A 23,288-nucleotide genomic window follows, 5' to 3' on the forward strand; every position below is an offset into this window, starting at 1 on the left:
TCTAGAGGTCAAATAACAAAAATGTTTTAAAGGCATGAACACTTTTAATGAACACACACACAAAAAGGAAATGTTGACTTCAACATTATGCTGTTATAGACACTGTTGTGGAAGAGCTGAGCATCATCCAGTGGAAAAATATTTGTCAAATTTTGTAACTTTTTTCATGACTTTGACCCTCCTTATAGGTGTTCTACAATATCTAACATTTGAATTCTCTGCCATTTGTTTGAACAAGTGGCCCTCATTGGAATTCATTCAGTTACCTTTTTAATATGGCAATAGTGAAGAGAAAAAGCTTTTTAAAATGTCAGGGGATAATGTGAGAGGAGCAGTACCTGAAATTGCTCTTTAACGTATTGACTTTAAAAGCAGTGTCATCTGGGCTAACAATTAAATAAAGAGCAGATGAGGTAAATAAACCAAATACTTTGAATATTCACTGGAGCCTCCTCTGCAGTCCATATGAGCAGCATTCGCCCTGCACTCTGAATTCAAAGCACAGTGGCAAAAGGCTCATCCTGAGATCAAATGAATAAAGTGGGGATAGTTGGTCACAACTTGTTTATGTCACATCATGAGGCATTTTATTTGGGAAAGACAAAGAGAAAAAAATCCAGACATAAATTGGCACAATTGAAGGACATATGTTTCTGAAAGGTACCAAACTTCATGCTTGCCTTTCATAGTACAGCAGTCAAACTTAATTTGTGCTCAGAGAGAATTGTCTCTCACTAACCATAGTGGCCAGTGCTTACCCTTAGACAGCACAGAATAACCAGGGCTGTCTCCTACTACAAAAGTCTGTAAGTAAACCCACTGTTCTTTGACAGAAAAAAAATAAATATTATAATGCAGTACTTTTGAGGATAGTGCACTGTTGGTTGGCTTTGTCTCCAAATGGAAGGATATTTCTTTGGAATTGCAGTTCTTGACTTTTTTTCATTCGCAAAGCAGCTTTGTAAGAAACATGAAACGTCTGATTTTCTCTGTATAGAAAGCCAAAGACCTACCTTGGGAAGGGATTAATTAATTGTTTGCGTCATTGACTCACTGCAAAAAATATAGTTTCTGATAGGCTTGTCTTAGTGAAAACAGATGCTCAGTTACTATAGGTACGAAGACTGGCAGTGTCCTGCCATTTAAAGACCAGATTATTTCACTTTTTCTTCCACTAAGGTTTTATTAAAAACTTAAAGTTGCAAACTGCTGTTATTTTTGTTCCAACCTAACTAGCAGCATTAATAACAGAGCCTCATTTACATGATCACTTGGTTACTGGCAATCTGTGCCTTGGAAAACTTGGACTCTGAACAGCACTAATTAACAGCAAAATGGAGCTGGAAATTAATTGGCATCAAACTAGGTGGAGAATAGAACTGTCTTGCAGTCCAGTTCCTGACTCACAAATCTTTATGCACAGCAAATAATTCTCTCTTACCTAGATTAGAGTAAGATTTCCACCTGCAGTGTGGATTTTTCCTAATTTTAAATTCTTATGAACTTTTTACTAACATTTTGATATTTAGTAACCTTTAAGCATAGCCAATAGTCTTTTCTATATTTGATTAGAAAGTATATTACAGTAGTAAGAGGAAAACTGGCTGGGATCTATTTGTTCTTTTTAATTTCTCAAAAGTTCTGTTTGGTGTTTATTTCTTTCCTGAGCATATGTTAGCATTAGGTTCAAGGCAAGGAAAAGAAGCTGGAAATGCTGTGGTACAATGCTCAGAGTGGAATTCATATTTTGAGATGAAATTCAACCCAAAAAGTTGTGATAACTGTTGGTCATTTAACTAAAGGCAGTAAGGACTGATCTTCATTGTTTACTGAGGTCAAAGATTTATCACAGAATAATTGGTTCAAATCACTTTCTTGGGACACCTGGGAACTTATTTTCTAACCAACACTTCCAAGTCCTAGAAATCTGTGGCTTGGCCTCTATTTGAAGTATGATTTCCATGGGTTGGTCTGTCTCCCTTGGATTGTGATGTGGTCTGACATCAGGCACTGGGGCTCTGCTGCTGGTAGAGAGATCAGGGCTCTGGGTTTAGGTGTTACTTTCAGCCAGTCATCATCAGATCTAAATTGTTTTGTGTCTGCTGCTTTGGGCATTTTTCAGACTTGTCTGGATCCTGCTATTTTGGTTGCTTCCTATCACATCTGTTGAAGCCCCTTAACCCTGTTCTATCTACTGCAAAAATGTATAGCTGGGAGACTGCCATGATTTAATGTAAAAGCAGTTTTAACAAAATTCCTAAAGTACAGCATTACTTTTCTTATAAAACCCCAATACTTTTGAGTTTCTTCATGTAAGCACAATTTGAAAATTCATAGGAAATGGAATTATTGGGAAATTAGTTATAAATCTGGCAGCCTAATACAATCTTGGTTTTAAATTTATGGTATTTCCAGTGATCAAAAGGGCTTTTAGCATTGCCTGGAGTGCTTCATTCATGGGGAGTGATTGAGGAAGTAATAACCCCTGACTGTCTGCAAAGACTAGATTAAAATTACATTTACAGACCAGAAATTGTTACCATTTTAGAAGAAAAACAAAAACTATAGATTATGGGGAGAAAATACTGCAAGCCAATCTGCATATTAAGTATAACTTTGTGTTGTTTTTGGGTTTTGTTTTTTTTTTTTTGTATAGTCATTTATGTATAAAGAAATAGCAATGTATTTTCTCGGTATATCAGCATCTCAATATATTTCAACAGAAATATTAGCTGCAGCACAATCCTGCCTGTTGTAAGGAAGGAGCTGCCAGCCTGAAGATTATTTTAAAAACTGTTTTCAGGCTTTTTTGGTCCATGCCTTCTTTATTAGAAAGCACCCATATCTTGAGGAGTGTGCTTTTGGGCAGCAGAAGGGAGAAACAGAATCAAGGTTATTGGAAACTAAAACAATGCACAAAAATTCTGTAACTTTATCCTCCTCAGCTCCCCAAGCTCTGTGGGATACTCACTTTTCTCTCTTATCAGAGGCAGAGCTGGTATCGATGCCAGTAAGACTCAGCAGTAATCACCATTTATTTGAATATAGGGATTATTCAGGATCTGAGATCAGAGGGCTTAGCAGGGAAATCAGTACTCCTGTGCCAGATTGGTTTGGTGCAGGCACACACTTGCTGAAGAAACAGATATTATGTTATTCATTTAAACATAAGCAAGCAGTTTTGGATGTCAGTCTTGTTTCTACATCAGAAATATCCAATCTTATCTGTATGGGGGTAAAATGGATATTTAAAAGGAAGAAAATACCTTCTGGGATGTTGAGTCATCTGGATTTGCTGTGACTGATGAAATCACTTCTTTCCTGAGTACAAGAATTCTGCTCTCTTTACTGCGTGAATGTTGGATGCAGCCAGGCACCTTAATGCAGCAATGGGCTGCTTAAAAAGGTACTTCTAGAAAGGTAATTTTTTTCCAAATCACTATGCTTTCATTATGGGGAAAACAAATTCTAATAAATACAGTGGCCATAAATTTGTTTTTATAACCCCTTGTCTTCAATCTAGAATAAATTAGTCTGCATCATAAGAGGCATGATACTGAGATTTATGGTCTGACTTGATCCCCAGCGTTCAGCCTCACACCAGGAGTGACTCAGATCAAAGTGTCCATCCTGTGAGTTAGAGAAGGTGGGGAGCCCCCTTCTCCCTTTCCATTATTAATCACACTGTGTTGCCTCTACCTGGAGAAAATCAGTTTTTTTACTGTGGTTGTGGTTATTCTTTCAGCATTCTTTCCAATGTGCTTCTGAACTTTTCCACTCTGCGGTGTCATTTTGTCTTTAAGGTGAAGACCCTGTGATAAAAAATTGATATCCCTCAGCTTTCTCTACAAAGTAGCTCAGTGGTAGAAGTTTGAGGAGCTCTGTTGGACTAAACATAGTTGAATTCTTCCTACCTGTCAGCTGAAAGAATGTCAGTAGACCCAGTCCTTCAGTGCATGTTTGACAGAAATCTTTGTCCACTTTTGTTGTATCAAGCAAGTTTTCCACTGATCTTCAAGAGCAGAAGAGAGCAGAAGAATGGCCTGCTGACCTGCCTGAAAGCAAATTGTTTTGGAGCAGCCAGGATTGCTGGTGCTCATTCTCTGTGTTGAGCCCTTCCTGTGACTCAGCACCTTGCAGAAATCTTGCTGCACACAGGCTCAGGTGAGCAGTGAGAGCTTCACACAGTGGCAGGCAAGATGCAACCTTTTTCTAAAATCCAAAATGGATCATCCTGGCTGTAGAATCTGTTGTCCTTATTGAGGAAGAGGACTTGTTTTGTATTTCTGCTGACTCCTTTTAAGTGCATCTGATTAGGAAGCACTATTTCCTATGAACACTTTCAAGGTACTTCTTTCCCTTTTAGGGTTTGTTTCTGTCTTTAATTTGCAAAATTCCTTATAAAAGAGAATTGTTATGAAGGTTCCTTGTCCACAAAGAGGTTGGAAGAGAAACATTCTATTACCTCTGCATCAAAGGTATCTGCTTTAATCTCAGTTGGTAGGGACCTGACGAGCAAAACAGTTGATACGGCTAAATTGCATTTGTATTATTGTTATAAATTATATAATGCTAGCTGTCAGTTTTGAACAATGTGAAAGAACTTATGGCACTCTAACAGCCCTAAAAAAGAGAGATTTGATAGTTAAGAATCATGGGTGAATCTCTGCTCTATAACAATAGTATAACCAATTTAGAGTCATTACTGTGAACTGCAGGAAAATTATTCCTTTTTAGATTTCCTAATCCAGGTATTATAGTAAATGTGGATATAACAGAGCTGTCTTAAATTCTTCTTTTCTGCTAATATCTAGATTTTTGTAATAAATCTGTCTTCTTGGCAAAGAATCAATAGTGTTAAACATACTTTTAATAATTAATGCATGCTTACACCAAAGCAAAAATATATAGATTTATAGGATTCTTTAACGTGGTGGAAATGCTGAGGTAATTTATTTATTCCTTCCTTTGAAAACCTATAAATTAGTAGGAGGAGTATTTTGGTTTCATAATCTGTTTAGCTCAGCCTAATCTACATGGCCAAATCAGCTCTGGTGTGCCTCTAGCTTGACATTTTCATTCCTTTCATAATTTTTGGGACCTCTGCAACTATGTTGATTAATACATCAAACCAAATGTTGTGAGTGAATTTTTTGCTTGCTACCTGGTGTATGAGACATACTGGCACAAAATGAGCTTTAAAAAGTCAGATGGTTTGTTATTAGTGCTTTTATTTTATTTTTTATGGTGAAAGTGAAGTATCAAGATGAGTTGATGACTCATTTTATCAAATTATCTTTCAACCAGTGCTGGGAAAGAAGCTGACCCACAGATGAGAGTCACTAATACGAATGTTAAGCCTATCTCTGTAAGTCACACAGAAGAGAATCCAATGGGAAATAGACCTTAATGTACAGGACTGGAGTTAAGGTCTTTTAATTAAATTTAAAGATTTTCATCCTCATGGGAAAGGATATAATTAGCTAATTTCTGACAACTATTTGACCTGCAGATGCTCAGATCAGCAGTCGGAGGAGTGCACTGAGAAGTACCACTAGATTATAATTATGAGATTTTTGGGAACTATTAATTATTCATGTGACATCTTGTTTACTAACTGCTGGAATAATAAGTTAGTAAACAAGTATCAGCATCTTGTATTATAACAAAGATGTGCTTTAAATTGGTGGTCACACTCCAGGGCTGGCCTGAACAATGGCTGCCAAGTGCTGGGATCACTGTTACTGCCCTTGTAACTGGTACTAACTGTACTAAAACAAGAAAGCAGCTAAAATTAGTATAATGAAGTAATTCAGTGAAGAAATGTCTGCATTGACCTTAAGGAGACCCTACATATAAGAATATGGCAAATACCTCACTGGTTTTGCTTCTTACTTCAGTGACGTTAAATCAGAAGTGATTTTAGTCCCTGGGCTTTGTGCACCTGAGTCACATTCTAATTCTTCCCAGTTTAGAAAAAAAGCCTTTTATTTAATTTCAAATTGTGTTCAGTGCACTCCATGATAATCTCTCAGTCCTTTCATGCTGTAGAAATCACAGCTGCTGATATTGGCAGGTGCCAAGAGCTACATCTCCAATTGCTGAGCAGTTCTGAGAGACAGGATAAATAGGTAGAGAAACCAGATACATGTCCCTCAGCACAGCAGGACAGGGCGTTCTCCTGTTTATGGATGGGACATTTGTTACCCAACTCATTGATTTGTACATTCCTTCATCATGTCTTAGTGGGTGTCAGCTGCTGTTTGGTCACCAGCATCACCTCAGGGCTGGTGTGTCCATCCAGTGTGAAGGGGAAAGATCCCAAAGCCATTCTGAACTATTCTTGCAGGAAGTGCTGTATGGGAGTGGGAATCATTATGAAGGTTGTGCTTAATAGAAATTAAAACTGTGCTTTGTCATCTCTGCACTACCCGCTTTAGAGACACAGAAAAGTACAGGGTGCTCTGAGAATGCCAAAGGAAGTGCATTTGAAAGCAGGAGATCTTCCAAGAAATCAAATGATTAATGTAGTTGCTGTTGCTCTTGACTCCTTTGTGAGTTAGAAATGAACTACATTTAAGCAAGTATACTGAGGATTTTAGTCTAACTGCTCAAAAAAAAAAAAAAAAAAAAGAGGTAGTTTGTTTATTGAATAAATTTGAAGCTGCTGTCATTTTAATCCTGAAAAATTGGTTTGGAAAAGGCACCTGGTGCTTCCAATGTGCAGATATAAAATGTGAAGAAGCAATTATGGACACTTTCTTTCAGCAGGGATAATCTAAAAGTGAAGCCACTTTCTGGAAGGCTTCTGAAGACAGAACCTTTACAAGACAAATTTGTTATCCTGTTTTGTTCTAAAATGCATGGGTAAGGGTATTAGAAGTCACCTCATCTGGATTCCTAATCTGGTGAGAGTTTTCAAGATTCCATAATTGAACTTCTTTCTATCAAATAGTAATTTCTCTGGGTTTTTTTTGTTTTTTTTTTTTAGAAGTAACTACCATTCAGCCTCAAGTAGAAAAGTGCAGCTCTGCAGTGGCTGAGCTGTCAGACCCCTGACAGAACCAAGGGGTCTGTGCCCCTTTGTCTGCCCTGATGGGGTCAGTGGGATCAGTCACCAGCTGTGCTTTAATCCCCTCTCCATTGCTGTCTGTAACTTTGGATGGTGAAGAGAAACCATCCTGTGGCTCTGCTGGTCTCTACTAGTGAGAATGCCAGATACCCAAAATAGGAGTATTTTAATCAGCCAGCATGAACACATCTATGCTTTTTTCTGAGCAAACAAATTACTTCAGTTATGCTTTTTTGCCCAAAGTAAGAGATTAGTGTAAAACACATAGACACATATACATATATGCAGTTAAGGGATTGTTCTCAATCGCTGCCTCAGGGCCCAGATCCACACTTATTATCTGTGCATGAACATAATTTCCATTTAATTTGAGCAAGAACTGTGAAACAGATAACTCTTTGGTTCGTTGGTTTATTTTTCCTGCATTTGTGCTACAGCAATTTCAGTGTCTGTAAACTTAGGGTAAAGCAATAGGAGGACTGGTGGGAGCGATTAACTCAGTACTATTGGCTTTTCTATGGCCAGACAGAGAACAAAACCAAACATTCATGTCTTTTCTGGGGGTTCAGAATAATATATGTTGCTGGCCAAAGTGCTAAGGCTGAAATACAAACAAGACCCCAATCTAGGTTTAATAGCTACATTGGAATTGTAAAACATTAAAGATGTTACCTGTATCTAAAGTTCAAATGGTTTATGGCACTTCCAAGTCTGCTTGTAATGTTCAAATGTATAGTTTTTTCTTGCACAAATGCAACCACAAGCAAATTCTGAACTGAAGGTCCTGAATAGTTTACAAAAATGCATTTTAAATTAAGATTATATCTTTTCAAATACTCAGAGCATGCATTTTTCCTGGTTTTGTGACTATTTCGCTCCCTTCCTGATACAGCATCCATCCACAGTGCTTTTCTTCTGAAGGGAAGAAACAGCTGGAAAACACATGAATGCTATTCTGTTTAAAATTCTAGTTAAATTTAACCAGTTGTCTGTGCTCTCAGACAACTTCAGATAGAAAACCATAATGCTACAGTACAGAACTAATGCTGATTTTGAGAACAAATTTCAAAAAAGAGGAGGTGATCATTTTTTAAGCATTTGTAGTAGCTTTCTAATTTTCCCACTAAAATAATGCCTCAAAGCTGCTGGCACTGTGGTAATAGCACACACATCAGTCATTGGAAATGCTTTACAAGCAGTAACACACTGCTATTCAGAAAACAGAGCCACAAAGCAGCTCAGTGATTTATCATAGAATCCTGGAATGGTTTGTGTTGGAAGGGACCTTAAACATCATCTAGTTCCAACCACCTTGCCATGGGCAGGGACACCTTCCACTAGACCAGGTGAAACTTTAGATAAAGTCTCATTTCACATCTTAAATATCACTGACCTCTTCCCTGCTGTGACCTTACTGGCCACGACAACTTTTGGTCAAACCACACAATTTTGGTTTAAGCAAAATTCTGTGCTGTGTGTGCCAGCACATCCACACTGCAGCAGCCCTGGCTCTGATGTGTAGGGTCAAGAAAGGCTCTCTGCCCCATGGAACCCCACCAGGACAGTAAGACCATGGGGGATGCAAGAAAGGCCAAGTGCACTGCATGTCCTGCACCTGATGCTCATTCTAGAAGGTGTTCATGTGTCAGTGTCATTTTAGGGCAATATCTCTTCTTTATTTCCAGAGCTAGGGTGCCATGTGTGTACTAAACACTGGACAGTTTCTGGGTGGGTGATTTTCTTCAACACATTCTCTTATCCATCGGGACATTTCTTAGAGAATTTGCTTTGATATACAGAAAACTGAATAAATCTGAGCAATTCTTCAGTTGCTTTGAAGAGGAGACTACTCCTTGTCTTTCTTAGAAGCCTTGTGAGTTAGTAGCTGTCTGTTTTGTATTTTCTCAGACCAGAAAGCTCTCAAATAGGCAAAGAAGTTACTCATAGTACTAGGGAGATAGACATAACTTCATTAATTCAGAAGGGAAAAAAAAGAAAAAAAAGAAGAAACAAATTGATGCAGTATTTAAACCAGAAAATTGCTGTAATGACAAATGACAACCCTGTAGCCTGCAAAATCTGCTAATAAAGTGTCTGCTGTGGCTGTTATTAAAACTAAACTTATGATCCATGATCATCTAACCATTAAACAGAAGTGGGGGCTGGATATAAAATGGATATCTGTGTCAGATGATATTTCAGTGCTGTGTGGACTGAGAAAATTATTCATCAAATTTGATTTCTGATGCCTCCCTTCTCTGAAGATTAGCCCCCTAAGGAGTTTACAGGCATTTAGAAAGATTCCTTCCTCCCTCCCTTTGTGTCCTTGCTCTCTTCAGTAATTACACTGCAAGCTTTCTTCAAGTTTAATTTGTAGACTTTTAAAAATGGCTTCTGTAAAATGGCTGTGCTGAGATGTCTGACTACAGAGCAGCTCTGCATTGCCAGATAAGCATCCCTCCTATTTGTGTGGAATTATTCTTGTCCAGGTGAAATTTGCTGGACCTGTACAGCAGTAGCATAGGTCTCTCCATCTCCAGGTTGTGTGGATATTTACTTATTTTTGCCAGAGTTATACCAGCTGAAATAAAGTTAAGCAAAAGGCACATTCAACTGAGGTAGTAGTTGGCACATTAGTCTTTCTTTTTGATTGATGTGTGATACATTTTTTGTTGTCAAGAAAATTGTTTACACAGTTTGACTAATGGGATGGATGGTCTGTTTGGGAGAGAAAATAGACACATATGGAAGTGAAAAAAAAGCTCTTGTTTTGCTGGATTACTGCCCACATGCCAACAAAATGCTGCTTCAGTTCCAACCTCCACTGGCTTCCACTGTAGCCAGCAGGAACTGCAAATGGTGCAAGTGTGTATGGCAGGAAGGGAGCCTTAGTCACTGAGAGCAGCAAGCCTGGATGCTGTGCCTCCTGCCTTCATTCCTGCCCCTGGATGGGGTGAGGATCAATAAATGTTCTGTTAATTCATGCATGGCTCCTCACCAGCTGGTTTCATTTTAGGGCTGATGCTTTGTCTTCTGTTAGCAAATACCCCACTAGCAGAGGAGTCCAGCACTGGCCTTCAGATGATGAGGTTGCTAACAAAATCAAATCCCTCTTCCACCAGTGTCTGAAAAAGTGTCTTGTTTAGTGCTAATTGCACGCTATGAAAGTACTTGCAAGTGACAGGATGGGTAGATTTTCTGCATAGCTCCAGGGTTTGCTGGTATGCCTGATATTTAAAAAAATATTGGAGAATTATGTTTTTTTCCCCCTCCCTGAATCAGGAAAAAACTTCAGAAAGTAGTAACTTCTGTTGCCTGTTTCAGTGGAAATGCCAGCTCTTTGCTGCTCTCAACCTTCTTTTGTAGGGCAAATAGGAGACTAGGTTCTTACCAAACCAGGTCTGTTCTGCTGCAGACTTTTATCTGCTGAGACCTGAGGTGGGTTGACAATGGAGTCACAGCTACCCTGAGTAGTGCTGAGCACGTAATGTAGAGGAGAAGGTGTCTGCCTGTATTATACACCCTTAAGCCATTGAGATTTATTCTCCAATTTCTGTATAGCAATCATCCAAATTAGAGAGCAAAAGGTTTTGTGAATGATGTGCAAAGTATAACCAGGATTCTTTTAAAAATCTAACAGTCAATGAAGTATTCATGCTTTCTGGAATGAAGCTAGGCCTTTATATATCATTGATCCTTTATTAATTTCATTTTAAATACCACTATCCTGATTCACTACGGAAGCATTTTCCATTTTCCATTGCTCTTCTGTTAAATATCCAAAGGCAGAATTTTCTGCTTACAGAAAAAGTAATTTCACAGATGACCACAATTGCTGAGGGCCAGATTCAAAAAATTATCATCTTCTCCTCCCTGTCTCCAAAATTTCCTGTCTTTTTTCATTAGCTGTACCCAGCAAGAGATGAAGCAAGCTGTATGAAACATTGTAATTGGGTGTCTCCCACTGAGGCCACATTAATATGTCATTAGTCTAATATCTTTTACTGACATGCTGATATAGTTTTCAGAACAGATCTGGAAACTTGACAATCCGGATATTGTATTTTAAAAGAATAAAATTACTTATAAGTGTTTTATTTAAAAATTTCCTGATTTGCAGGGTGTCTTAAAATCTGGCTGAGAGCTTCCCATGTTTTCACATCACTACAGAGAGCAGGTTGCCAAAACTCCATGTGGAGCTGTGGGGCTCTCAGAAGTCCAGGCAGAGCCAGGGCAAAGTCCTTGCACTGCAAGCCCTAGGAGGGAGTGCTCTGCATTCCCTGCAGTGGCTGTGTGCAGCATGACTGCATGGGGACAGACACTGCTTTCCCTGCATGAGGGCCTGCAGCCAGAAATATTTCACTTTCTGCTTGAAATCATCAGGCAGCACACACTCCTACATGAGGACATAGCCCAAAATTCAATCACCTTGTGTTAATCAATTTGCAGCCCTCCTGCACATGAAGTGGACCAGAGCTGTAGGGTGGGAACCGTTGCATTTCTTTCTGGCAGAGGAATGCTTGCTTTAGGTCCTGTATTAGTCAGAAGGGGTCTCAGAGCAGGAACTTCAAGGTTTATATGTGATGCTTATTTCTCACCAACAAATCTGAATGGGAAAATAGTGGTAGATTTTTCTCTTTTGTTTTTGGGTTGTTTATATATATATATATATATATATTTTTTTTTTTTTTTTTTTTTTTTTTTTTAGATGAAGGAAAGATGAAGAGCCTCTGTTCCAGGGAACTCAGAGCAGGAACCCTATCTTCATTATCTTGAAAAAAAAGAAAAAACAGAGAGAAGTACAAAGAGAGATTGAAGAGCCCTGTGGTCCCAAACTGCTGCCTGCCCCTTCTTTTAGCAGCTTTCAAGGTGAGTCCTGTTTGATTTATTTTGGCATATCTGTATGCTGAAGAGCTGTGTCACTGAGCCACATTTAGCAGGGTGTGAGCACATGGAAGTTGCCTTTGGTACTTTACATATCTGTGTCTCCTTTCATCCCAGGTTCTGTTAGTAAGATAAAAGGTCCTTGTAGGAGTTGATGCAGGATTAGGGCGTAGAGTGGGAATGGCACAGAGATCAGAAGCAGAGCTCTTTCAAAGCCAAATGGGCCTCAGCAAAGACTACAAGCTAAACAAAACACAGGACTCCATCGAAAAACATGTCAGTGCTCTCTCTCCTTGGAACTATGTCAGTCTTCCCTGCTGCAACTGTGGCACTGTTTAGTTTTTTCCAGTGAGAGTGAGAATAAAAAAAATCCATTTAAAGTGTTTAAAGAAGTGAATCTTACATCTGAAATAAGTATGTTTTCATGAAGAGTAACATAGGCTTGTTCTGAGAATTGAGGGAACAGAAAACAGATTGAGAATGCACATACAATCTATGCCACTCGTGAAATTTTATCCAGAGAGCTGCAGCCTGAAAATATTCACATAACTAAAATTCTGTTCCAGATTGTCATGAAGTATAAAGAGACTATTAGGAGAAAGAAAATTGGGCATTTCAGAGATTAAAATTTACTATATGTAATATCTTTCAGACAATTATCAAATCATTAATTCCAAAGAGTTCTTTCACCTGAACTTAGTTCTATGCATGCATTAGGATTCATTCATTATAAACTAATTGAGGAACGATTAATTGGTATTGAAGGTATTAATTTTTTGCTGTTGTTTAAATTCAGCTATTTTGCTCTATAACACAATGCATAAGAGGCAAAGATTATTGCTTTTTAATGTTTTCTACAAATAAATTACAAAATTAATTGCTGGCTGCACTGTAAATAAGAAGATGTCAATTACAGACCTTTATTTTTGGAGGGTTATAAATCAGTTATACAAGTTCTCCCCAAACACAATAAATAAATTAATTAGCAGGCACTGTCTTAGCAGACAAGCGTGTTTATTTGCATCTTTAATGATCTCAGGAGTCTTAATCATTTAGCATTTTCTGTGTGCCTTGAGATCCTTGAAGGATGGACTCAGAAAAGTGCAAAGTTTTATTAATATTATCTTTCATTCATTCATTTTAACTATATATGCCACGAGGCTGTTTCAGCCAGTTGTGTGTGCTAGATCCCACAGTGTATCTATTAGCAAATGTCTCATGGAAATTATTAAAGAGTCGTTGGAGAGCAGGTGATCACTTAATTTGAGAAGCAGAAAAGGTGAAAGCATCCCTTTAAGGAGAAAGATGAGCCACTGGTTCTTGGAGGACATAAAAAACTGAAAGGATTTCCGTTATACACACCATAAACTTGAAAAGCCTGGTTAAAAACATATTCACATAAAGATAAATACCTGTCTTTGTAGGTACCTAAGAGATAAATATAAACACAGCCAGATGGAAACAGCACACACATAAATAGGGTCCATCATTTTCCTGCCATTTTGAATCACTGGATTAAACCACTTAAGGATATGCCAGTTCATATCATAACTGAGCTGCTAAATGGGGCTGTTAGTCCTTTTCCCTCTCCTCTGCCTCCATCTGTGTTCCAAGGCTTGCTGTTAGCCTTGGGCTGAGCTTGACATGCTCCTTCTTGTAGTGCTATGGGCTGGTTCAGGGAGCTAAAGACAGAAGCAATTTGTTTTTGTAGGGGAAGATTCATTTTCTACAGGTTTAGGTACCTGAACCATCCCACAGTGGGTCCAGGCAAGCACAGGTGAGGTTGAAAGGCAGTCAGCTTAGTTCTAAAATCAGATTTTACCTGGAAGTAGTCCCTCTGCATTTGGTGGTGGGAGGCAGACCCTTCCAAAAAGTAGAATGGTCTCAGTCTGGGTGCAAGTCCCCTTCTTCACTGACTGCAGAGGAAGAAAGGTAAAAAAAATCTTTAACACTTAATGCCTAAAGTTAGATCATTCTAATTTAGGATAAACAAAATCTTGATTAAATGAAAAGTACGTATTTTCATGGGGTTTTAGGATTTAAGTTAAAGAGGAATATGGCCATTTCTCTTGGGCTTTAAAGCAAAAAAAAAATCACATTTAAAATGTTCGTCAGGATTTCTTTGAAAGCTATTTAAACATCTGAATAAAAGGAAGATGTATTGTTATTTAGAGCTCCTTGGAAAATCTCCAAGCTTTAATTGCACTTCACTTTCATTTCAGCCAGAATGAATCTGAATGAAAGTGTCTCTGTCCTGTGGTGCTCTTTCATTCCCCATCATAGTTCCTGCAAAAATAATGTTCTGCTGAAGCCAAGCTCGGCCAGGGCTGTGGATTTAGACATCTCTTTTGGCTCCTGGCAGATTTTCTCTTGTTTTGAGACTAAAATAAAACCACGCTTGAAAGAAGCAATGTCAATTTTCCTAATTATCTGAAACGTGGTGACTACAAATGCCACACTACCTATCAAACAAATAGATTCAAGAACATTCAGTCAATGATATGCAGACAAATTGATTTTTTACAGCAAATCCAGTGGTTTTCTCTGAGATTTTTCAGGCCAGATCATGTGCACACTGGGTGCAACATGGGGTTTTTGGGTATGTTGAATTTAAATTTGTACATGCACAGAAAACTGACCTTGTTTCCTGAGAACCTGCTGAACACGTTCTCTGGAGTTTCTGTGTGTTCTCTGATACCCCAAATGCCACAATAATCAAAGAAAAAAATGAGCTGAAAGACAAGCCAGCTCTGGAGAAACCCAGGTCAGGCTATTTTTTATGTGGTATGATAAGAGGACTCTTTCTGTATCCTGTGTCCAAGCCCACTGGCTGAGATTTGTGGCAGTGCACTTTAAACTCAACCATCAGCTTTCCCATAGAAACTCCTAAATCACATACATCTATATACTGAGCTATACTTGTATTTTCATACAGTATCAGGAATTCCTCATTAGCTGAGTGAGGATATTATGAGCCAGGTTGTTCAGTATCTAAAGTAGGCCACTCAAATTTTGGCTTACATTTAAATAGACATTAGGAACTGTGGGAAGAGACTCTGGAGTCAAGAGTTCATGTATTTTGTTATATTGAATCCTAAATGTAAGTAAAAATTGCAAAGCAGGAGAAAATTTGGCCTATCTGTAGCTGTCATTTTGACTCATAAAGAAAACAAAGAAGGGTTTATAAAGAATGAGATTCTATTTTCTGAAATTAGACTCTAATCCCAGTTATACTGCATTTGAATTTCACATACTTAAGGCATTCTAAAAGTTTTAAAATGAAATAAAGAAACTTCTAAAAGAATTCATAATGGAAACTTCTGCATTTTTCAAAAGCATAATATTTTCTATATCAGTGATAAAATCATAACATATTCTATATGCCTGCATTTACAAGGGAGTAGTATAATAAATTATTGTTAAAGTTATAGGAAGTAAACATTTGTACTGACAGTGGACAATCAACCAAATAGAAATGGGTCAATTCTTGTATTTATTTTCTTCTGTTCTGTCAATGTCCAGTGACAAATTTTGCATATTTTTGCATGTTGGTGTGAGGTTGTACACCTACATGTTTCATATGTGTGGAAAAGGAATCTAGGGAGTATTTCCCATTCCTTTTCAGGGGATGTTAATGCATGGAGAGTTAGCAAGAAAACTGGGCATTTCCTTGGGACTCACCACAGAGAGGAAGGAGCAATCTCTGTTCACTGACCTCTAGTGATTTGTCCAGTGCTGGCTGGCTCGGCTGTTGGTGCTTATGTTTTTGAACATCTGGACTTAATCTCCTCAGAGAAGTTTTTTGTGTTTTCATTGTGAGGAAGATGGAGTCTGCACCATTGACAAGCTGTGGGACTTGAGATTATAAATTTGGTGATTTTTAGCTTCTGTTTTTAGTAGTATTGTTCAAGGTATTCTCACACATGTGAGGAAGTGTTGGTGCTATTGGAGCTTCAATACTGTGTACAGTTCTCTGCTAACCTTCCCAGGAAAATGGTGTCTGGAATAAAGAATGGCTGCAGGGATTTGGAAGCATGACCTATGTAAGAAAGCTGAAAGCTTCTTCCCACTAGCAAAACAAAAGCTGCAAAAAAAGGCTTAGACTGCTCACCCTGACAGCCATGAGGGTTGAACCTGAGGCTTCTCATGAAATTCAATATACACATCTTTGCATTGAGATGCTGTGAGCCTACAGACCAGATTTGCTTTATGAAACTCTTAATTTTGCAATTTGCTCATTACAGATCGAAAAAAAGTCTGAGATGCATTTACTCTGCCAAATATTTCACAGAGATATTAGTGCATTCTTGAATTAAGAAATGTCTTCCGTATGCCTCACAAAGTTTAAATCTAAATACACAAACTGTCAATGTGTATAGATTAAACAGATATATTTTGATTTTCATTATGCAGTTGTTTTTCTAGGATTTTTTTCTAATTCTGCTTGCTTCAAAACTAGTACTCTCATTCTTGATTTAGCATTCCTAAACTTGATCATGATCGCTGTTAGAACTTATTTATAAATGAGATGGATTTGCTGAAGTTTTACATAGAAGATGTTTTATTAACCCATGTAAAACCCAATGTTTTCATCATCTATAAATGAAGTAAATTCATCTTTTTTGCAAAATCTAAATGCAAGGCTAAAAAGCTGTTTATGACAATTCTTTTGTAAGCTGTGAATGCATTGTTGAGTTCATCTACATGCAGAGCTGGTAGTGGTAGTGGTATTCAAGAAGCATATGCGTGGGCTAATTGGATTTTCCATTTTACATTACTTCTTTGTTGAATATGTGCAAGCTTAAAAGATTCAGGGTAATAAAACCAGCATAATGCTACATGTATATGATTACCTCTGTCTTGTCAATGACTTAATCCCAGAGTTAATGTCATTTATTTTTCAGATGTGAGAATGAGTCATCACCTATCAAAATATTAAACTGATTCTCACGCTACAATGTTGATTGGCAGAACTGAAAATGTCCTTAAAGTTGGTTTTTTTTGAGTTTGAAAAATAATGCAACAATATCTAGTTGTGGGTAGTATATGGCTTTTTCTCCTGTGACATATTGTTGGAACAACAGGATGGGTGATTGTAGCTAGGGAGTGTTTTAAAGGTTTGGGTTTTTTTTCCTAAACCTTTTGTAGGAGAACATTAACAGTAGTTTGAATTTGGGCTTCTCTTGTGAGACCACTGATTTGCCTTATTTCTCTCTCTTAATGATGACACATTGTTAAGATGCACAACATATGGAGGAAAAAAACCCACTAAATATAAAAAAGAAAAACTGACTATGAGAATTAAAGAAAACTAGGACATTTAGGCGCTTCCTTTTACTGAAATTCAGTAAGCAGGGCTTGGACATCTGGAATTAGTGGAAACCTTTGAAAGTGCTTCCGTCCTTTTCACTACTCCCCATTTTGAAGGTAGTGGAAGGATAAGTATTAGACACCAGCATAACAAAGAAACTTATCCAGTAGTGAAAAATGGATGGAAAAGTGTCACTATGGGACTAGAGGGTAGAAACAATAGAGTAAAGAAGCTGGATCTGCTCTTCACATTGTCTGGAGTCTGGGAACAGGCTTGCAGGATTTTCTGCATTTCTTCTGTACCTTGTCTCCCTATTTTCATTTTTGAAGGGGAGTTGTTTACTAGTGGTATAATCATAGCTTTGTTTTATTGTGGTAAGGCTGTCAAGTAACACACCAGCAAAAGTCCAGAAAAATCCCCAAAAGGCCACCCCGAGCATTCGTGCAAGTAATCAACAGTGATAAATTTAGCATGGAACATTTGGTGGTGTAGCTGCAGATTGAGAACAATGCATTTCTCCAGCTATGATAGTAGGGACTAGCTGCCCCCCATCCACTAATTATCTATGGAAATGAGGGTTGGGACTTGCTAGCAGGATTAATTTCTTGGCAACTGCTGAAAATTATAGTGATTTTGAGAAAGTAGCAATCAAAGAAGATGTCTGTACATGTTTGTTTGCCAAAAATAGCACTGCTAATACTTGGCTGTGTTTTAAAGTCTTGAGCAAAATATATCCTCCCATTTCAGTACTGCCTGAATGCTGAACAAGCAACATGAACACTGTGGTACCCTGAGGTAGTAAAAGCATTCAGGAGACATTTGAAGATGTCAAAGCATCTGTTTTCCCCACTAATTTTGTGCACTTGTGTTAGGCAGAGCCCATGACTGGGAGGTGGGCTCATGTCTCTGCAGCTGTGATAGTCTTCCTCGGCTCCCTGGAGATGTGCTCGGAAGGGGAACAGAGCCAAGGGGAGCTGAACAGGAAAAATATTGCAGAGATTTGCTTCCCAGGATAGGTTTTCTATGACAGATGATAAAGAGGGCCCATATCCTGTTCTGATAGAATTTAGCTAAGATTATGGAAAGATTGGTGATTGCATTAATGGTCTCATTGATTCTAAATTTCACTGTATCAGTTTAAGTAAAGCCTTAGTCATCCCACTGACTGTCTAGAACATGAAATATCTCCAGAAGATGTCCAACTTTACTAATTCAAGTAAAGGGAAATATTGGAAACAGAGCTGTTCAGGTTGTTCATGAACCTGCTCCTCTGTGGAGGCTGCAGACTCTAGGTCACCCCTCTCAGGTGGCAACTTCCAGGGTTTTCTCCTGCAGACTATCACTGCACAATTAGTCTAACTGCTTTTAGGGAAGATCTGTGCAAAGCATACTTAGTCCTTTGTTTTATAGATAGTTGTTATTACAAACTGAAATAGCCTCAGGTACTTAGTAAAAGTATATTTTAAAAAACAATGAAACTTGAAAAAGACACAACTGCAAATATTCATAGCTCCCTTAGCGATGGTCTTGAAAGAATTTCAACAATATATCTTTACACTGTACATCCTTTGAGTCAGACATCTCCATCACATGCAGACCACAGGATATTAGACAGCACACTGAATTCTGCATTAATGACTTTAAAATAGTCCTCACAACTCATGATATTGCTTGAGCTGTGGGAACAGTTTTCTGTGAGGCTTACTGCCAAATCTTTCACTTTTGTTATTCTTGTATGAAACCGTGGCAATTTAGCACAAGCCTGTACTAAAAGCTCACATTTTATATACTCACAAAGTGCAAAAATCAATGCATGAGCAGGCAGAGAAATACTGAAATGCCTGTGATCTGAAAGCAGGGCTACCTGCAATCCTGTTTCATCAGTCTGGCTAAGTACCCAAAGTCAGGAAGCTTATCTAATCCATCCAGACTTCTTGATGATGAAAATCTCACAAAAACAAAGGATTTCTGAGACTTTGTCATTTCAGTCATTCAGAAAATATGAGACACACTTGTGCATCTTTCATATTTCATCCTTTGCTGTCTGCAGACAAATCAGAAAATGAGAACACTGAACAACTCCTAAAAAAAAAAAGTAACCTTTTAAGAAAATCCTTAACATTTTGGCTCATGTCTAATGACAAAAATGAGGTAATTCTCTTCTTACTTTTGACACAGCTGATTGATCCCTTCTGGGAGTGCATGTTCACACTTGCTTTCCTGATTAAGGCATGAAAAGGATTCAGGAACCAAATTCCAGCCAGGTGTAATTCTACTCAGATTGAGGGAATGTTTTACCCCATAGATTTTTAGAGCTTTTCACAGTTAAAAATTAAGTGACCTTTCTGATTCCACTTTACAAATGTTTTGTAATGAAAACAGAATTGGTATGAAACTTCATTATCACAGCAAAGCATTTCATACTGTGACAACCCAGCTCCTTTCAGAATAAATGCAAAACATTGTCCAAATTGAATGGCAAAAATGCCTATTCCTGAAGAATTTTAGCCCTGAAATTCTCAGCTGTAGGGTGTTTCCTGATCTGCCTACCTCCCAATACATCCTTTGCTTGTCAATACGAGTGTTTTGTCAAGTTTTCATTTTGCCAAGAGATATTCAGTCTTCCATGTTCCAACTTTATATATACTGCAGTGTTTAAAGAAACATTTTTCAAAATATGTGCACCAGTCAATCAACAAATATAGCAATGACCACACTCAAAATGTACTCCACTTGCAGGGGAATTACTGGTTCTGACTGCTGACCATGGTGTAGAGATCATTGAAATATCTGCTCTCTCAGAAAACATGCTGGATTGCAGCAGCAGAGAGACACATGAGCACATGGCATGCTCCTCTGTTCTTCTCCTACCTCCCATCATGAGAACAGGTCCTTCTAACTAACTTCTTGCTCCTTTTCATGAGCATCCCAGACTATGAAAGATTACTAAAAGTGAGCCATGACTCAGTTGACAGATTGTTAGCTAGAACAGGCTCCTCAATCTGAAACTCAGCTTCAAACAGAGAAAAACGTTCCCAAATTTAATTTTCTCTTGTGACGACATTTGTGTGTCCCTGCATGGTTTTAATGGTAAAAACCTAAAAATATAAACAGCTTAATGATATTAAAAGCAAAGAATAGCTTGTTAAAAAAAATAATAAAAAAGTTAAGCCTTAATCATATTAAAAGGATAGAATAGCATTTAAAAAAAAGCTAACACAGTAAGTCTTGTTACTATTTTCACTTTTCAGAGAAAGGTTCAAGCCAGATCACGAAGATAAAGTGCCAGAACATTTACAAAAAATGACTCATCACAATGTGTCCTAAAATAAAGCAGCATGCACTTAATGCCTCCTGACAGAAGTGTGTCCTGCAAATTTCCCAGGCTAGATTTATACACGTACCTTTAAGCCAAAGAAGCACTTGAGCTTCTATTTGCTGATCAAAACCAGGGCAGAGCTCTGTTTTCAGTTCAGCCACCTCTAATCAGTGGAAGTTTAAAGGGCTTTTGAAAGACTGAGCAGAGCACATGTGGCTGAGACGAAGCGCTTGTCAACTCCAGGGAGCAATCCAGCGCTGCCAGCCCGCGTCAATCTGTGCCTGGCGTGACGGCGCAGACACAGCCCCGAGCAAAGGCCACTCAATTTGCTGGGAAGTGTGGAGTCAGCTATGGCCACAGCCAGGGAAACGTGATCCTCGTGTCTGAGGTACCTGCTAGGAAGGGCCTGTGCCATGCTCGGTGCTCCAGATGGCAGAGTTTCCCATGGCATGGAGTGCTGCAAGCCCTTCACATCCATCCTTCACCTACTGCTGGGTCATACATCTCCTCTCTGATGTTTGCTTCAGCCAGGAAAAGGGACTTGCTAAATGATGCTGCAACTAATAACAAAGAAAGCACAGATGATTATTTCCTATGCTTAATTACATACAAATATACTGTCACCAAGAACAGATTCCAGACACAGAAACTCCAGCTGTCAGACTCTCCAGAGCTTGTGTCCAGCTTTAAATCTTTATCCTTCCTGCTCAGGCATATGCATTTTTATTTACTTCTGTATTTTTACCACTGGACCCCACCCACTCTCAGCACAGTGATTATAATTAGGCATTCTTCTGTCTTTGTGGCTGACTACATCTTCAGACCCTGCTCTGGAAATAAAAGTTAGAATTCTATGGGCTTTTTCTATGATGCAGATCAACTGGCAAATAAAATTTCAGACCAAATTATTAAAGTTTGGCAGAGTAAAATGGTATTTGAAAATGCAGTGTTAAAGTGTTAAACACCAGCACATAATAATAGCAGGCACTGCCATTCCCACCTGTGCTAAAATTCTGACTTTGAAATCTATTTCAAGTGACCTCAGCTCTAGCCCATTCCAGTTTTGCCCCTTGCAGGATAGGTCAGCAGGGGTGAGAGAACAGCAGCAGTGCCAAGGATTGCAAGATTGTTAAAGTCTAAGGACAACTGAATCAAACTGAAAACTCACATGCACATGAAGACATCTACCAGCTAATTCCTAGAGCACCTGATGAGATAAAAATGCATGTTTTCACAACAGTTATGACTGGGAAAATGGCTGTAGAACAAAAGCATTTGTTAAACCTTTAGGAAGAGTTAGGCAGATGCATCCTTTGCTGTGAGTGCTTGTGCAGTGCCATCAAAAATACAAAATTATCTGCTGTGACTGTGGTGTGATGGAAGATGTTCTAAACTTTGTCAGTAGTACGTAGAGATGTGTAAAATGCCAGCTATGAAGAGAAAAATGCATGTTTTGTGCAATGGTACACAACCAAATGGGAAGCTGTAGTGCCTGTTTGTGCCTATACAGATGAGGAAGTTAATCCCTCCAGCCCGGGGAGGCTGCAGTTTAAAAGTGAGCCTTCCAAAGTCCTGCTGTTAATAGTGCAGCTTAGACAGAGCACTTTGCTCTCCTGCCTTCTTGTCTGTGGTAATTCACCTCCAGAGCAATATTATAGATCAGTTGCTCTGAATCAATAATATTTGCATGCATTTATGTGTAGCTCATGCTAAGGAGAGTAAACCAGAGCTAATTAAGCTAAAACATCCTTTGTGCACTTGGCAGCTCCCTGTTAACTTTGAACAGTCCAGTACATAAAAGCACAAGGATCAAAAGATCTAGAACTTAAATAGTGGAGACAGCTGATTTTTAAATGGAAAGACTGTAAAAATCAAGCGCCTCATGAAAGCATCTGGGTTTCTAAAAAGCTAAATGACAGATCTTGCTAATACCCAAAGGCAGGCAATAAATTACCCACAATCAGATGATAGTTGTCAGATTTCTTTAACAATATCTGAACACCTCCCATGTATTTATAAATCAAAATGATTATTTTTCAGAACTGTAGGAAGAACAGCTTGATGAGTATCTATTATTTATTTGATCACAAGTGAGAGCAAAGATCAGCCTCTGTGCTAATCAGGATTTCCTAGTCTGGAACAAGATAATTTTTCAGATCAGCTTGATTTATTTTATTTAAGATCCTCCCACCAGGTTACCGCACACTGACACAAAGCTGCAGCTTTGTTTCCCTGCTGTCCTGGTTTAGGGTGAATTTGGGAGGAAACCTCCAAATGGGGTCCCTCTAGAAAGGGGCCTCAAGGGGCCCCTGCCCCAACCAGTTCAGGAAATTATTTCCTTGGAGGAAAAGTGGAGAAAACCTGCAAGGTTGGTTTGGGTCTTTTTAAAAATTCTTAGAACCTGCCCACACAGCTGAAATGCTCTTCTAGAAATTGTTCATCTCCCATCTTAATTACTGCAACATCCTTTTTACTGGCATTGCATATATATTTTGCTCTGTCTACATTCATCTAGAACATTGCTGCCAAGACTATTTTAGTAGCTTGTTGTTTTAATCATTTTGTCACAGGACAAATGCAGACAGCAGAGTTTAATTTGGGCAACTCAGAATTCCCTTATATCTCATTTACACCAAATAAACGAATGTACCTATTTTATTTGGCTCTACTTGACTTGCTTCCCTCTCCTAAAACACCCAGGA

At 38.4% G+C, this 23,288-nt stretch overlaps 1 long non-coding RNA gene across 2 annotated transcripts in view; it reads right to left on the bottom strand.

Moving 5' to 3' along the window:
- The window catches only part of LOC117002127, a 46,066-nt gene extending 25,271 nt beyond the window's left edge, over positions 1–20,795 (bottom strand). For both annotated transcript variants that reach the window (XR_004419216.1, XR_004419217.1), the window contains exons 1-2: positions 20,672–20,795; positions 13,779–13,872 (exon numbers count right to left, since the gene is read on the bottom strand). This is a non-coding gene — a long non-coding RNA (uncharacterized LOC117002127). The remainder of the gene's footprint in view (positions 1–13,778; positions 13,873–20,671) is intronic.
- Positions 20,796–23,288: the final 2,493 nt, after the last annotated feature.

This window comes from Catharus ustulatus, chromosome 12 (genome assembly GCF_009819885.2).
Source record: "Catharus ustulatus isolate bCatUst1 chromosome 12, bCatUst1.pri.v2, whole genome shotgun sequence".
NCBI classification, from domain to species: Eukaryota; Metazoa; Chordata; class Aves; order Passeriformes; family Turdidae; genus Catharus; species Catharus ustulatus.